Source organism: Saccopteryx leptura, chromosome 2 (assembly GCF_036850995.1).
Source record: "Saccopteryx leptura isolate mSacLep1 chromosome 2, mSacLep1_pri_phased_curated, whole genome shotgun sequence".
Classification (NCBI taxonomy): Eukaryota; Metazoa; Chordata; class Mammalia; order Chiroptera; family Emballonuridae; genus Saccopteryx; species Saccopteryx leptura.
In genome coordinates this window covers 199,706,720-199,723,350 of record NC_089504.1, presented here as the reverse complement: position 1 = coordinate 199,723,350, position 16,631 = coordinate 199,706,720, and positions in this window count along the sequence as shown.

The window sequence follows — 16,631 nt, the reverse complement described above, 5'->3', positions numbered from 1 at the left end:
TTTATTCATTTTAGAGGAGAGAGAGAGAGAGAGAGAGAGAGAGAGAGGGAGAGAGAAGGGGGAGGAGCAGGAAGCTTCAACTCCCATATGTGCCTTGACCGGGCAAGCCCAGGGTCTTGAACTGGCAACCTCAGCATTCTAGGTCAATGCTTTATCCACTGTGCCACCACAGGTCAGGCCAAACTCATTTTAAATGAAAAGAACTTTTATTTGCATAATCTCTTGCCTTTCCTCCTGATAGTTTTACTCCTACTTTAGCAATGGTCAGGTGATAAATATGATATTGGAAGTTAAAGGGAAAGGGAGAATAATAAGAATATATATACTTTTTCCTGTTTTTGTATTGTGTTCAGCATCCACATTTAAAAATACACATAGTGAATTTCCATGGGACAGAAAAATCAGTGACAGAGTTAAAGTGTAAAGAAAGTTCCAACAGCCTGACCAAGTGGTGGCACAGTGGATAGAGCATCAGCCTGGGATGCAGAGGACCCAGGTTTGAAACCCAGAGGTTGCCAGTTTGAGCATGAGATTATATATATAACCCCATACTCACTGGCTTGAGTAAGGGGTCACTGGCTCAGCTGTAGCCCCCTGGTCATGGCACCTATAAGAAAGCAATCAGTGAACAACTAAGGTGCAGCAACAAAAAATTGGTGCTTCTCATCTCTCTCCCCTCCTGTCTGTTTGTCCCTCTCTCTGTTTCTCTCACTAAGAAAATAAAATAAAATAAAATAAATTTTAAAAGTTCTGTTTCTTTCTTTTCACTTAAATCAATTTAAAAAAATAGATTTACCTAAGGCTTAATTCACATTAATTGAGGAGTAGATAAGAGAAACGGTATAAAATATTTGAAAGGTGACTTTTTTAGGATTCTTTCCAGTCTGATTATTTTTTGGAATTAAATAATTCAGATGACAAAGGATCAGACAACCACAACCTACAGAGTAGGGAAACCTAATAACCCTATTTTTCTGAACCCTCAATTTAAAGTGTCAAAACTCAAAGAAAGTGGATGGAGGGAAAACCTGCCTTCTCCTTCAGTACCTAGGTTCCCTCTACCAGGAAAATTCACAGTTCATAAAGTGCTGGGAAAGTTAAATTCCTGTCTTAATGGAGAGGGGCTTGGGGAAGAGAAGACAGTGAGTGTCATTGAGAGAACACATTTCTTCATTTTCTTCCCTAAGAATATGTGTACAAAAAGCAGAAATACACAGGAGAGGATCATGTGAGTAAATACAAATGAATTTAGCATTTGTTGTGATGCAAACATTCACATTTCTTTGGAGTGATGGGTGCAAAAAGCATTGTCTCACTCTCTAGACAGCCAGAGCTTTGCTCTGCAGATTTACACAGGCTCAATAACCCATCATGACTTCATCTCACAATCTGATCTGACCTTTACAGCTCTGCTTCTTTTATCATTTTTTATTCCCCAATGTTTGGCTGCGTGTACTTTACAGCTCTGCATTCCACCAAACTGAATTGTTCTTACACATATTAATAATCCTCTCTTCAATTATCTACATAGCTGTGAACCTATGCATATTTTTAAAGAACACTAAATGAATTATGCCTTGGTTGACTTAATAATTAAAGCACGTATTAAAAGAGTATATGTGGTTCTGAGAAATATTGTGTATATCTCTGTGTCTTCTGGTAATGTTTTTCATGGAAACAGAGAATATTTTAAAAATATTTAAGACAGAAAAAAGAGTAAGAAAGAAATAAATTAGACCAAAAAAGTAAACAGAAAAAAACTAGCATAATATAGGTGTGTCACCCAGAATACCCATTGCTATAATAAATGTCTTTGATATTTATTCTTTTTTGAATACTTATTTCTGCTGACTTGGACTCACGTTTAGTGATATTAATAGGTGAAAACTAACTAGAGAGGTTTTAGTTTTTTTCCCTCATACTTAGAACCTCCTAGTAATTTCTTCAATGTTTTTCAGTTATATATCTATGCTAATATTTGTATTCCAGCTTTTCTTACTTAATTTATTAATATAGACACCTGTAAAGACATAATTAATCTGTCAACTCTTGGAAAATTTCCTTTGGCTCCAAATTATTAAATGTCTAAGTGGCATGGGCTGTAAAATGTTTATGCTTTTCACATATTCTAAGATTGTGGGAAATTTTGAAACTCTGATGAGGGTTAAGGAGACACCTATTTCTGCTTCTATTCCTAGAATTAGTGGCACTGTGAGTCTCAGTTTTCTCATTTGCAAACTGACAATGAACTAGAGGATCTTTAGGGTTCATTCCAGTTTTATTACTTTTCAATTCTAATGTAAATGCTTTTTAGATGCCACTTAAATTAAATAAACACAAAATGTAATCATAAGAAAATAATATAATTTATAGAAAGGATATTTGTTCAGCATATCTATTTTGTGAATTTCATTAATAGTCCATTAGTATTTCTTTCATTACAAATTTTGTACTACATTTAACGTTGCCAAATTTGGCAAATAAAAATACAGGACACTTAGTTAAATTTAAATTTTGGATAAATAATAAAAACCTTTTTAGTATAAGTATGTCCCATGCAAAGTTTGAGACATACTTATACTAAAAGAGTACTTCTATTTATCTAAAATTTAAGTTTGAGAGTCTTATATTTTATCAGGTACCCTAACTTCATTTTCAACCAGTTTATTATAATTCTTCAATAGAAAAAATATTATACTTTTGTAAATTAGTCTTCTGTCATTTTTGGAATGAATTGGCATAGTTATTTTAGGGCTATTATTTAAGAACATCAAATTTTTTGCTTTGTGCTCCTGAAAGATGTAGTCATGAATAAGAACATTACCATGCTAAACTTCTAGAATTTAAAATTGTCTCAGTATGTTCCCATCTATTCAAGATAGTGAGGGAATAGCATGCTCTGGTTAATTTACTGTTTATTCATGGTCCATTTAACTCACAGAAATTTCCAATTTTTAAAAGAATTAAAATGAAAGAATGAAAGTATACATCTAACATTGAAAACTATCTCAAAACACCAAAAACCCAATACATAAAAAGAAAAATTGATAATTTGCACCCCATCAACATGAAAAACTTTTGATCTATAAGAGACTATGTGAAAATAATGAAAAGACAAGGTACAGACTGGAGGAAATATTTGCAACCCACGTATCTGACAAAGGCCTTCTCTCTAGAAGCTATGAAGAACTCTCAAAACTCCAACTAGATAACAGAAAAAAAGACAAGGAAGAGAATATACAGATGGCTAATAACATTAGACATTAGGGAAATGCAAATTCAAACCACATTATGATGTTACTACATACTATCAGAATGACTAAAATTAAAAAAAAAAAGGTATAATACTAAATTCTGGTAAGCATTTAGAAAAACTAGATCACTAATACATTTCAACTGAAAAAGTAAGCTAATGCAGCTTCACTGGAAAACATTTTGGCAGTTTCTTATAAAACTAAGCATACAACTATCAAATGTCCAATCCATTGCCCTACTAGGCATTTATTTCAGAGAAAAAAATTATTTCACACAAAACTCCATATTGTTCATGGCCCCTTTATTTGTAATAATGAAAACCTGGAAACAGCCTAGATGACCCTCAGTGGGGAATGGTTAACAAATTGTGGCACACCTTGAATTAATACTAGGCAATAAAAAAAAAGAATAAACTAGTGGTACATGCAGCAACTTGTGTAAATCTTAAGAGAATTTTGCAGGAAAGAAAAGTTAATTCCACAATGTTACATATTATATAATTCTATTTATATAATATTCTTGAAATAGTACAAGTACAGAGACAGAGAACAGAATAGTTGTTGCCAGAGGTTGAGGGATAAAGGAGGAGGTGCCATCTTAACAATGAACTTGGGATGCTCTTCAGTTTAATATTTGTGAGCCGTTAGATCTTTTTAAAGTTCTTTCAGCAATGTTTTATAATTTTCACTGTATAAAACCTCCATCTTCTTGGTCAAACTTATTTTTAGGTATTTTATTTTTTTGGATTCTCTTATACATGGAATTTTGTTCTTATTTTATTGTTTTAGATTGTTTCTTGCTGGTGTATAAAAACACAATTGAGTTTTGTATGTTTATCTTGTACCCTTGCCACTTTGCTGATTTTATTAGCTCTAATACTTTTTTGGTTGATTCTTTGGAGTGTCCTACATACAGAATTATTCCATTTGTGAACAAAGATAATGTTGCCTCTTCCTTTCATTTGAATACCTTCTTATTTTTATTGCTTAATTCTTCTGGCTAGGACCTTCAGGATGATGTTGAATAGTAGTGTCAAATGTGAGCACCCTTGTCTTTTTCCTCCACTTAAAGAAAAAGCTTTCAGTCTCGGCATTGAATATGGTTAGTGCTGGACTTTTATAAATGCTACTTATATTGAGGTAGTTCCCTTCTATTCCAACATGTTTAGTGTTTATCAAGAAAGGGTGTTGGATTTTTTTTCAAATGATTTTTATGTATCCATTGAGATAATCCTTTTAAAATTTTTCAGCTAGTTTGAGTGAATTTTTTTTTTTCCTGACAACTGTAAGCATCTTCTGTATTTTTCTTGCTTTCATCTTTGCTCTTGTTCTCTTTCAACAGAAATTGGTTCAACAAGTGGAAAATTTTGTTTCAATGAATAATTGGATTGGAAAAAAAATCCTGAGAAATAATGTTGTTAGATCGCTCTGATTTCACTGGCTTTAATGCCACTATTATAGGTCTTTTAAAAATATTTATTTAAATTGAATTTATTGGGGTACAGGTTCAGGTGTGTGCTGTTAAATCTCTTTACCTTCTATCATCCACTATTATATGGCTTGATTTTTATATATCAAGCTATGAAAAGTTGTGGCCTCAAAAATGAGAAAAAACACCTTACTTGAAGTGTTGTCCTAGTGTGTAGGAATAATACTAATGTGAACAGAACCGAAAGAATACATCATTTCTTTCTAGCATAATTTACTTTTTTATCCCTAAGAAATGATTCTAAGAAACAATCCTTGTTTTGGGTGAATTCTCCCTTGAAGTCCTTATTGGATTTTGGCAAATCTTGTCCAAAGTCTGTGGCCATCTGTTCCACAGTAACTAGGTTTTCAATTGAATTAAAAGATGAAATATTTATTATAGCATATGATGAATGTGGAATATGAAGACTGCAGCCAGAAAGGCTGTATAGCCTTCCTTCTGCTCTCTCATTGGGAACCCATAGCACTTTTTAACCTTTCCTTGGGCACTTTGAGAAAAGTGATTTAGAAGTTGTAGACTGAAAGTGTATAAATTAAGAACAAGATAAAAAATGGGCCCAGTTCTGTCCAGTAGGTGCTTTCAGGATCTTCGTAGTTTATCCGTGCTTTCTCATTTACTCCCTAATCTTCAGGCATTTTTTAATAGAAAGGAAATATTTATCTCAACAGAGCAGATTGAATTTTAATGTGATGGGTATGTATCAAATTGGTTAAGTCATCATTTCCTAAAGTTTACTTTCTTAGAAATTTTTTAAAATTTTTTTAAATTATTGAAACAAATTTATTTCATTTACAATGTCCTTTATTATTTAAATGAGAAGAACAGAGCATTAGATTAAGGACTAAATGGGTAAGATTATTCCAAGTATCATTGTAAAAGGCAAAAAAATTGAAAATAGTGATCACTTGATTAGTGAGCCAGAGTGAAATGCAAAACAACTAAGAGAAAAACTACTGTACACACATTCCTATAGTAGAATTGGGTAAATGTTCAGGAACATTTTGGAGAACAGAAAGTGAAAGCACTCCCCTCCCACCTCCACTCTAAAATATCTTTACAAGTACATGGTCCATCATTTTGGTTATTCTGACTAATATATATGTAAGATTCTTATGAGTAAGAAAATGAATTGTAATGATTAAAAGAGATGTCATTTAGTCTGTAACAAAATCCATTACTATCACTACCAAGACCAGAGTCTTGGAAATACAATGAGAACATTAGAATGTTTTCTCCCAGTTGCCAGTAGCAGCAGACCAAAGGGGCCTCTTTTTTTGACGGAGAGATTAAGGCAATTATAGTTACTGTTCTCCACCCTCCAAAAAAATCCCAAGTAATTTCCAGTAACAGACTTAAAACTTATATTCCCTTCTTAGCCATTCAACATAATTAATCAAAGACTTTCAGAACAAGAATGTACAAGAAGCCTTAATTTAAAATTGGATTTTTAGCAAAGCTTTTAAAATTTCACCCAACTGCTGTCAGTAAAATTAAATATTCATCAGCTGAAACCAAGAAATGCCTGCAAACCCAGTGCTCTGTGTACTTACTTCATGGCTCCTAGAACATTTACATTGCTAACTAGCTACTTATTGTATGAATGTTAGTGGGATTTGAAGTGTCTTATATTCATCAACCATTAATGAGAGTTCTAGCAGCATTCATAAAAGCTAGATATTAAATTCTGAATTTTGGATTATGGAAGATCATAAAAAGAAAACTTAGTTCCACTGTCTCCTTGTGGTATTGTTGATTTAAGCTAGGATTCTGCCTACCTCTCACTTCCAGCAGAATCAGAGAAAGAAGCAAAGCTCAAATCTTGGACCACTAGCACAAGTATCATTTAAAAATTATTAAGGAATAAGGAGATGCAACATGTAGCAGGATCCAGAAGACTGGCTTTAACAATGAATGCAGTAAACTGACATCATCATTACTGTCCATTTAATGCTACTATCCATTAAATCTCACTATATAATGCCCATTTTTTCATAATCAGTTAACTTCAATTTAAAAATATTTATGTGTACAAACACAGAATAGTTTCCATACAACAAATGATTCATGTTCTAAAAATGAATTAATAAAAAATATTATAGTAGAGCATCAGCCTAGCGTGTGGAAGTCCTGGGTTCAATTCCCGGTCAAGGCACAAAGGAAAAGCACCCATCTGCTTCTCCACCCTTCCCCCTCTTCTTTCTCTCTATCTCTCTCTCTTTCTTTCCCACAGCCAAGGTTCCATTAGAGCAAAGTTGGTCCAGGCACTGAGGATGGCTCCATAACCTCCACCTCAGGCACTAGAATGGCTCTGATTACAGCAGAGCAACGCCCCAGAGGGGCTGAGCATCATCCCCTGGTGGGCATGCCAGGTGGATCCTGGTAGGACACATGTGGGTGTCTGTCTGTCTGCCTCCCCGTTTCTAACTTTGGAAAAATACAAAAAATGTATTATAAATCAAGGCCAATATTGCAAGCCAGTCTACAAGTCACATATCTTATAAATTTAGATTAATTTTCCTAAATAATTGTCAAAGTTCCTTCTGCACTGAGTATTAATGAAACCTTTAATTGATATTGATAGTGGAGCTATTTATTACAACTACTTAACTTTTAACATTTTTTAAAGAAATTTTTTTAAATAGAAAACATTCTTTACATACCTGCTACAATTTACTTTTCTTATAATTTTGAACTATTATTTGAGCATTCTCTTTATGATGTGCTGATAACTTTTCAGATGGTGTGAGCAAGAGATTGTACAATATAAGCACTGTTCACTCTTTTTGCTCATTTATTGTATCCTTTGAAGTTGGAGTGAAACAAAGTTAGCTACAAAACCTCCACTGCAAAATCACAAGGCCTTTAAACACAATTACTTAGTAAATTAAAGGCAGAGCTCATTTTCCAAGTGATAGTCTTCCCCTCCAAAACTGCATCACTTTTCTCTTGTTTTCAGTGACCTTTGCCTCACAGCATTTCCCTTTTGTTCCCAATGGACTGAATGCATAGACATATAAAATACATACTCATGTGTATATTTAATATTTTAATATATATTTGAAGTATCTAATAGAATGCATTCCAGATGTTTCAAATTTTAATAAACATTTTATATTTATAGTCAGTACTTCAGAGGATTAGGGAGCAGGGTCATGCTTGGAGAATGTTGAAGCCAGAGTAGTAGTAGCTATACAATGTTCTTGTCAATGGAAAGATAACTTGATCTCTTGATATTACCATAGTACATTCACATTCTTTTTTAAAACTTATTTGTTGATTTTCAGGAAGTGAGGAAGGAGAGAAAGAGAAGGAAACATTAATATTTTGTTCCACTTATTTATAAATTCATTGGTTGATTCTTGTGTGTGCCCTGGCCAGGAACCAAACCTGCAACCTTGGCATATTAGGACGATGCTCTAACCTAGTGAGCTGCCTGGCCAGGGAGATGTATATTCATATTCTTAAAGGAAACTTAGTCTAGGTGATTTTCTTTGACCCCATATCTTTTCCTGTAGTCTCCTAGGTCAAGGGTACATTTATAAGGACCTCAATTATTTCCGTTGTAAAGTAAAAGAACTAAAATAATTTTCAAGGTCATTTTAACCTCTAAATCTCCACATGCCATTTTTAATTGGTCTTAGTAATAAAAGGTAGAGAGTTTAATTTCAGTCACAAACTAATTCATTCAACAAATTCATTCTTTAGTATCTGTTATGTGTTGTATTCTGTTCTAGGCACAGCAATATAGCAACAACCAGCAAGCTCTCTTGTCATAGAGTTTAAATGTTAGTGGGCAGGAAGACAATAAACAAATATACAAATTACTACAACTGTAATGTCAGGTTGTATAATTAGTAGAATATGAAGGAAATAAGAATTTACTTCAATATATCTTGAGTTTCTTATTTAGAATTAATTATTCTTAATCTGTAATGTTTCTACAGTCCTTCAAAATTTTAACTTGTTATATCCTGAGGTTTTTATTTATTCTTCATAATTATACCAGTTTTTTGATTTCTTGCAACTTTTTTTTTAAGTGGAGTTTTACCACTTGAATTATTTGGAAGTGTAAACTAGTTTAACACCTCAGTGTTAAGAGGCTTCAATATAAAAAATTCCACCATTTTTTTTTTAGTACTGTTGGAAATACAGATGAAGAAGCCAAGGCTAGTGGCATACTACATAAAATTTAAAGCCCTAATTTAATAACATAAACACTATTTCTCAGTTAGATTTGCTATTGCTATTATTCTTTGGGGAGAAACATGATTATCCCACAGCGATTCTTTCTTTTCTGAGAGTGGCCTCTGGAGTGCAGGGTTAGACATCCAGTAGTTCTGCCTTTATTATAACACCCTCAACCTTGCCTTAGCTGAAAGGTCCAGCAGTGAAAACCTAATATAAGCAGGGCCAATCATATCATCCTGTTTTGTTTCTATGATATTTAGAAAAAAGCAAGGACCCATAAGCAGAATAATGTTACAGGTGAGTCATTTTATTTTTTTTATTTTCTTTTGTTTTTTTTTAATTAATTTTAATGGGATGAAATGGATAAATCAGGTTACATATGTTCAGAGAAAACATCTCCAGGTTCTTTTGACATTTGATTATGCTGCATTCCCATCACCCAAAGTCCAATTATCTTCTGTCACCTTCTAACTGATTTTCTTTGTGCCCTTCCTCTCCCCCAACGCCGTCCCTCTCCTCCTCCCCACCGCATAACCCCCACACTCTTGTCCATGTCTCTGAGTCTCATTTTTATGTCCCACCTATGTATGGAATCATATAGTTCTTAGTTTTTTCTGATTTACTTATTTCACTCTGTAAAATGTTATCAAGGTCCATCCATGTTATTTTAAATATTCCGATGTCATCATTTCTTATGGTTGAGTAGTATTCCATAGTATATGTGTACCAAAGCTTTTTAATCCACTCATTCACTTACAGACACTTGGGCTGTTTCCAGATCTTTACTACTGTGAACAGTGCTGCCATGGACATGGGGGTGCATTTCTTCTTTTCAAACAGTGCTATGGTGTTCTTGGGGTATATTTCTAAAAGTGGTATAGCTGGGTAAAAGGCAGTTCGATTTTTAATTTTTTGAAGAATCTCCATACTGTTTTCCACAGTGGCTGTACCAGTCTGCATTCCCACCATCAGTGCAGGAGGGTTCCCTTTTCTCCACATCCTCGCCAGCCAGCACTTATTCTGTGTTGTTTTGTTAATGAGCGCCATTCTGACTGGTGTGAGATTATATCTCATTGGGATTTTAATTTGCACTTCTTTAATAATTAGTGATGTTGAGCATTTTTGCGTATGCCTATTGGCCATCTGTATGTCCTATTCGGAGAAGTGTCTATTCATTTCTTTTGCCCATTTTTTGATTGGATTGTTTGTCTTTCTGGTATTGAGTTTTACAAGTTCTTTATAAATTTTGGTTATTAACCCCTTATCAGATGTATTGTCAAGTATATTCTTCCATTGTGTAGTTTGTCTTTTTATTCTGTTCTTGTTGTCTTTAGCTGTGCAAAAGCTTTTTAGTTTGATATAGTCCCATTTGTTTATCCTGTCTTTTATTACACTTGCCCGTGGAGATAAATTGGCAAATATATTGCTGCGAGAGATGTCAGAAAGCTTACTGCCTATGTTTTCTTCTAAGATGCTTATGGTTTCACGCTTTACATTTAAGTCTTTTATCCATTTTGAGTTTATTTTTGTGAATGGTGTAAGTTGGTGGTCTGGTTTCATTTTTTTGTAGGTAGCTGTCCAATTTTCCCAACATCATTTGTTGAAGAGGTTGTCTTTACTCCAATGTACGCTCTTACCTCCTTTGTCAAATATCAGTTGTCCATAAAGGTGTGGGTTTATTTCTGGGTTCTCAGTTCTGTTCCATTGATCTATATGCCTGTTCTTCTGCCAGTACCAGGCTGTTTTGAGTACAATGGCCTTATAGTATAACTTGATATCCAGAAGTGTGATACCTCCCACTTTATTCTTCCTTTTCAAGATTGCTGAGGCTATTCGTGTTCTCTTTTGGTTCCATATAAATTTTTGGAATATGTGTTCTATATCTTTGAAGTAAGTCATTGTTATTTTAATAGGTATTGCATTGAATTTATACATTGCTTTGGGTAATATAGACATTTCAATAATTTTTATTATTCCAAACCATAAGCATGGTATATGCTTCCACTTGTTTGTATCTTGCTTGATTTCTTTTATCAACATTTTATAATGTACTGAGTACACGTCTTTAATCTTCCTGGTTAAATTTATTCCTAGGTACTTTACTTTTTGGTTGCAATGGTGAAGGGGATTGCTTCCTTAATTTTTCTTTCTGACAGTTCATTGTTAGTGTATAAAAATGCCTCTGATTTCTGAGTATTAATTTTATATCCTGCCTCCTTGCTGAATTCATTTATCAGGTCCAGTAGTTTTTTGACTGAGACTTTAGGGTTTTCTATATACAATATCATATCATCTGCAAATAATGATAGTTTTACTTCTTCTTTTCCAATTTAAATGCCTTTTATTTCTTTTTCTTGTCTGATTGCTGTGGCTAGGACTTCCAGAACTATGCTGAATAAGAGTGGTGAAAGGGGGCACCCATGCCTTGTTCCTGATCTTAAGGGGATTGCTTTTAATTTTTGCACATTGTGTATGATGTTGGCTGTGGGTTTGTAATAGGTGGCCTTTATCATGTTGAGGTATGTTCCTTGTATTCCAACTTTGCTGAGAGTTTTGATCATGAATGGGTGCTGTATTTTATCAAATGCTTTTTCTGCATCTATTGAAAATATCATGTGGTTTTTCTCCTTCTCTTTGTTTATGTGATGAATCACATTGATTGATATGCGAATATTGTACTAGCCTTCCCTCCCAAGAATAAATCCCATTTGATCATGGTGTATGATTTTTTTCATATATTGCTGGATCTGGTTTGCTAATATTTTGTTGAGGATTTTGGCATCTAAATTCATCAGGGATATTGGCCTATAATTTTCTTTTTTGTGTTGTCTTTGCCCGGTTTTGGAATCAGAATTATACTCGCCTCATTAAAGGAGCTTGGAAGTCTTCCTTCATCTTGAATTTTTTGAAATAGCTTGAGGATAGGAGTTAGTTCTTCTTCGAATATTTGGTAGAATTTACTTGTGAAGCCATCAGGCCCAGGACTTTTCTTTGTTGGGAGTTTTTTGATAACTGTTTCAATATCATTTTTTGTAATTGGTCTGTTTAGGTTTTCTGATTCTTCCAGTTTAATTTTTGGAAGATTATGCGTTTCAAGAAATTTGTCCATTTCATCTAGGTTGTCTAGTTTTTTGGCATACAATTCTTCATAGTATTTTCTTACAATATTTTGTATTTCTGTTGTGTCAGTTGTTATTTCTCCACTCTCATTTCTAATTTTATTTATTTGAGTTCTCTCTCTTTTTTTCTTGGTGAGTCTGGTTAAAGGTTTATCGATCTTGTTTATCTTTTCAAAGAACCAGCTCCTGGTTTCATTGATCCTCTGTATTGTTCCTTTAGCCTCTATATCATTTATTTCTGCTCTGATCTTTATTATTTCCTTCCTTCTACTAGCTCTGGGCTTTACTTGCTGTTCTTTTTCTAGTTCTTGTAGATGCAGGGTCAGCTTGTTTATTTGAGCTTTTTCTAGCTTCTTAAGGTATGCCTGTAGTGTTATGAACTTCCCTCTCAGGACTGCTTTTGCTGTGTCCCATAACTTTTGAGTTGATGTATGCTAGTTATCTTTCACTTCTAGGAATTTTTTTTATTTCTTCTTTGATTTCATTCTTAACCCATTCATTATTTAATAACATGCTATTTAGTATCCAAGTGTTTGAGTATTTTTCAGTTTTTCTGTTGTGGTTGATTTCCAGTTTTATGCTATTGTAATCAGAGAAAGTGCTTGATATGATTTCAATCTTATTAAATTTGTTGAGGCTGCTTTAGTGCCCTAACATGCATGACAAATGTAAAAAACCTATAGGTCCAACAGGTTCAGAAAAAAAATAAAATAAATTAAGGTTGCTTCCAAACATAGCCCCATGCTGTCCAATACATTTGCTATTAAAATTTTAAATGTCTTATATAGCTCACATTATCTTTCTCTTGGACAGCACTACCCTTAGCTTCTGAAATAATATAGTTCTATTCTTTAAAGGAATATGGATAGAGTTTACTAAGTCCTAAGACTTTCTCAATATAGCTATTCAATGATCACAATGTAAAGTGCTGCAATATGTAGCTAGGCTGAATATGCATCACAGATTTAGAATTGTTAAAGTAGTCGATGTGAGGATACTTGTCTTTGTCTCAGGCATTCTGCCCCTTGGTGGTGCACTTAGCATTTTAATATTAAGGATGAAGTCTTTTTTGCTACTAGGAACAAAAAATGACATAACTCTTTTGGCAATTGATACAGTTGTCTTGAGCTCTTTGAGGTTTTACCAAAACATGAAGAATGGATTCCTCTCTTTTTATGTTATATTAAGGTCAAAAAGAATAATTCTGATATCTCTGAAAAATCATTGACTATTTTACAATTTACATTATAAGATGTCTCTCTTTTTTAGTGACAAAGAGAGAGAGACAGGAAGAAGGACAAATAGGAATGAATGGAAGGAAGAGAGATAATGAGCATCAATTCTTTGTTGTGGCTTCTTAGTTGTTCATTGACTGCTTTCTCATATGTGTCTTGATGGGGGTGGAGGGACTACAGCAGAGCGAGTGACCCTTTGCTCAAACCAATGACCTTGGGCTTCAAGCCAGAAACCTTTAGGCTCAAGCCAGCAACCATAGCATCATGTCTATGATCCTGCAATCAAGTTGGTGAGCTCATGCTCAAGCCAGATGAGCCTGTGCTCAAGCCAGATAAGCCTGCACTCAAGCTGGTGATCTTGGAGTTTCAAACCTAGGTCCTCCGCATCCCAGTCTGACACTCTATCCACTGTGCCACCAACTGGTCAAGCAAGGTGTCTCATTTTTACACAGATTCCAATATACAATGCCACCAACCAAACGATATCTATTCTACATATGTAGATTATATACTTAAAATTTTTTTAAATTTAATTGTGTTTACATAGATTCTAATATCACCCATGTTCCCCAGTACATCCCCCCTGTCTCCCTCCCCATAACGCCCTCCCCCATTCCCTCCTGGATTTGCTTTTCTGCTCTCATTCCATCCTATCACCCTATCATCCCCTTTCCCTGAGTCCGCTTTCCTTCTGGATCTTTTGATCCCACTTTTGTCTCTATTTTGCTCCTCAGCTCATATTGTTCATAGTATTCCTCATATGAGTGAGGTCATATAATTTTTTTCTCTGTCTGGCTTCTTTCAAATAACATAGTAGTTTCCCATTTTATCCATGTTGTTGCAAAATATAATATTTCCTTCTTTTTCATGGCCCCATAGTATTCCATTGTGTATATGTACCACTGCTTTTTAATCCACTCGTCCACTGATGAACACTTGGGCTGTTTCAGATCTTGTCTATTGTAAACAATGCTGTCATAAACATGGGGGCGCATTTCTCCTTTTCAAACTGTGCTGTGGTATTCTTGGGGTATATTCCTAGAAGTGAGATGGCTGGGTCAAAAGGCAGTTTGATTTTTAATTTTTTGAGGAATCTCCATACTGTTTCCCACAGTGGCTGCATCAGACTGCATTCCCACCAGCAGTGCAGGAAAGTTCCCTTTTCTCCACAAACTTGCCAGCACTTACTCTGTGTTGTTTTGTTGATGAGTGCCATTCTTACAGGTGTGAGGTGGAATCTCATTGTGGTTTTAATTTGCATTTCTCTAATGATTAGTGATGTTGAGCATTTTTTATATGCCTATAAGCCCTCTGTATTTCCTGTTTGGAGAAGTGTCTATTCATTTCTTTTGCCCATTTCTGATTGGACTGCTTATCTTCCTGATGTTGAGTTTTACAAGTTCTTTATAAATTTTTGTTATTAACCCCTTATCAGACGTATTGTTGAATATGTTCTCCCATTGTGTAGTTTGCCTTTTTATTTTGTTCATATTGTCTTTAGCTGTGAAAAAGCTTTTACTTTGATATAACTTCATTTGTTTATCTTGTCCTTTATTTCTCTTGCGTGGGAAGATAAATCAGCAAATATATTGCTGCGAGTGATGTCGGAGAGCTTATTGTATGTTTTTCTCTAGAATGCTTATGGTTTCATGACTTACATTTAAGTCTTTTATGCATTTTGAGTTTATTTTTTTGAATGGTATGAGTTGGTGATCTAGTTTTATTTTTTTGCAGGTAGCTGACAAATTTTCCCAACACCATTTGTTAAAGAGACTGTCTTTACTCCTTTGTATGCTATCACCACCCTTGTCAAATATCAATTGTTCATAAAGGTGTGGGTTTATTTCTGGGTTCTTCGTTCTGCTTCATTGATTTATATGCTTGTTCTTATGCCAGTATGAGGCTGTTTTGAGTACAATGGTTTTGTAGTATAACTTGATATCAGGAAGTGTGATACCACCTACTTTATACTTCTATTTCAAATTGCTGAGGCTATTTGTGTTCTTTTTTGGTTCTATATGAATTTTTGGAATATTTGTTCTATATCTTTGAAGTATGTCCTTGGAATTTTAATAAGAATTGCATTGACTTTATAGATTGCTTTCAGTAATATGGACATTTTAATGATGTTTATTTTTCCTAGCCATGAACAAGGTATGTGCTTCCACTTGTTTATATCTTTCTTGATTTCTTTTACCAATGTGTTGTAATTTTCCAAGTACAAGTCTTTAACCTCCTTGGTTAAATTTAGTCCTAGGTGCCCCTGGCCAGATGGCTCAGCGGTAGAGCATCGGCCTGGCGTGCGGGGGACCCGGGTTTGATTCCCGGCCAGGGCACATAGGAGAAGCGCCCATTTGCTTCTCCACCCCCCCCCCTTTCCTCTCCGTCTCTCTCTTCCCCTCCCGCAGCCGAGGCTCCATTGGAGCAAAGATGGCCCGGGCGCTGGGGATGGCTTCTTGGCCTCTGTCCCAGGTGCTAGAGTGGCTCTGGTCGTGGCAGAGCGACGCCCCAGAGGGGCAGAGCATCGCCCCCTGGTGGGCAGAGCGTCGCCCCCTGGTGGGCGTGCTGGGTGGATCCCGGCCAGGCGCATGCGGGAGTCTGTCTGACTGTCTCTCCCCATTTCCAGCTTCAGAAAAAAAAAAAATTTAGTCCTAGGTATTTTTTGCTGTTATTGCAATAGTAAAGTGTTTTCTTAATTTCTCTTTCAGACAGATCATTGTTGGTGTATAAAAATGCCTCTGATTTTTAGTATTAATTTTATACCCTGCCACCTTGCTGAATTAATTTATCAGGTGCAGTAGTTTTTTCACTGTGACTTTAGGGTTTTCTAGGTACAGTATCATATCATCTGCAAATAACGATAGTTTTACTTCTTCTTTTCAAATTTGAATGACTTTTATTTTTTCTTCTTTTCTTATTGCTGTGGCTAGGACTTCCAGAACTATGTTGAATAAGAGTGGTGAAAGGGGGAACTCCTGCCTTGTTCCTGATCATAAGGGGATTGATTTAACTTTTGCCAATTGAGTATGATGTTTTCTGTGGGCCTGTCATAGATGGCCTTTATCATGTTGAGGTATGTTCCATATATTTTCACTTTGCTGAGAGTTTTTATCATAAATGGGTGCTAGATTTTATCAAATGTTTTTTCTGCATCTATTGATATTATCATGTGGTTTTTGTCCTTCCTTTTGTTTATGTGATGAATCACATTTATTGATTTTCAAATATTGTACCAACCTTGCCTCTGCAGAGTAAATCCCACTTGATCAGGGTGTACAATTTTTTTCAGGTATTGCTGGATCCGATTTGCTAATATTTTGTTGAGAATTTTAGCATATAAATTCAT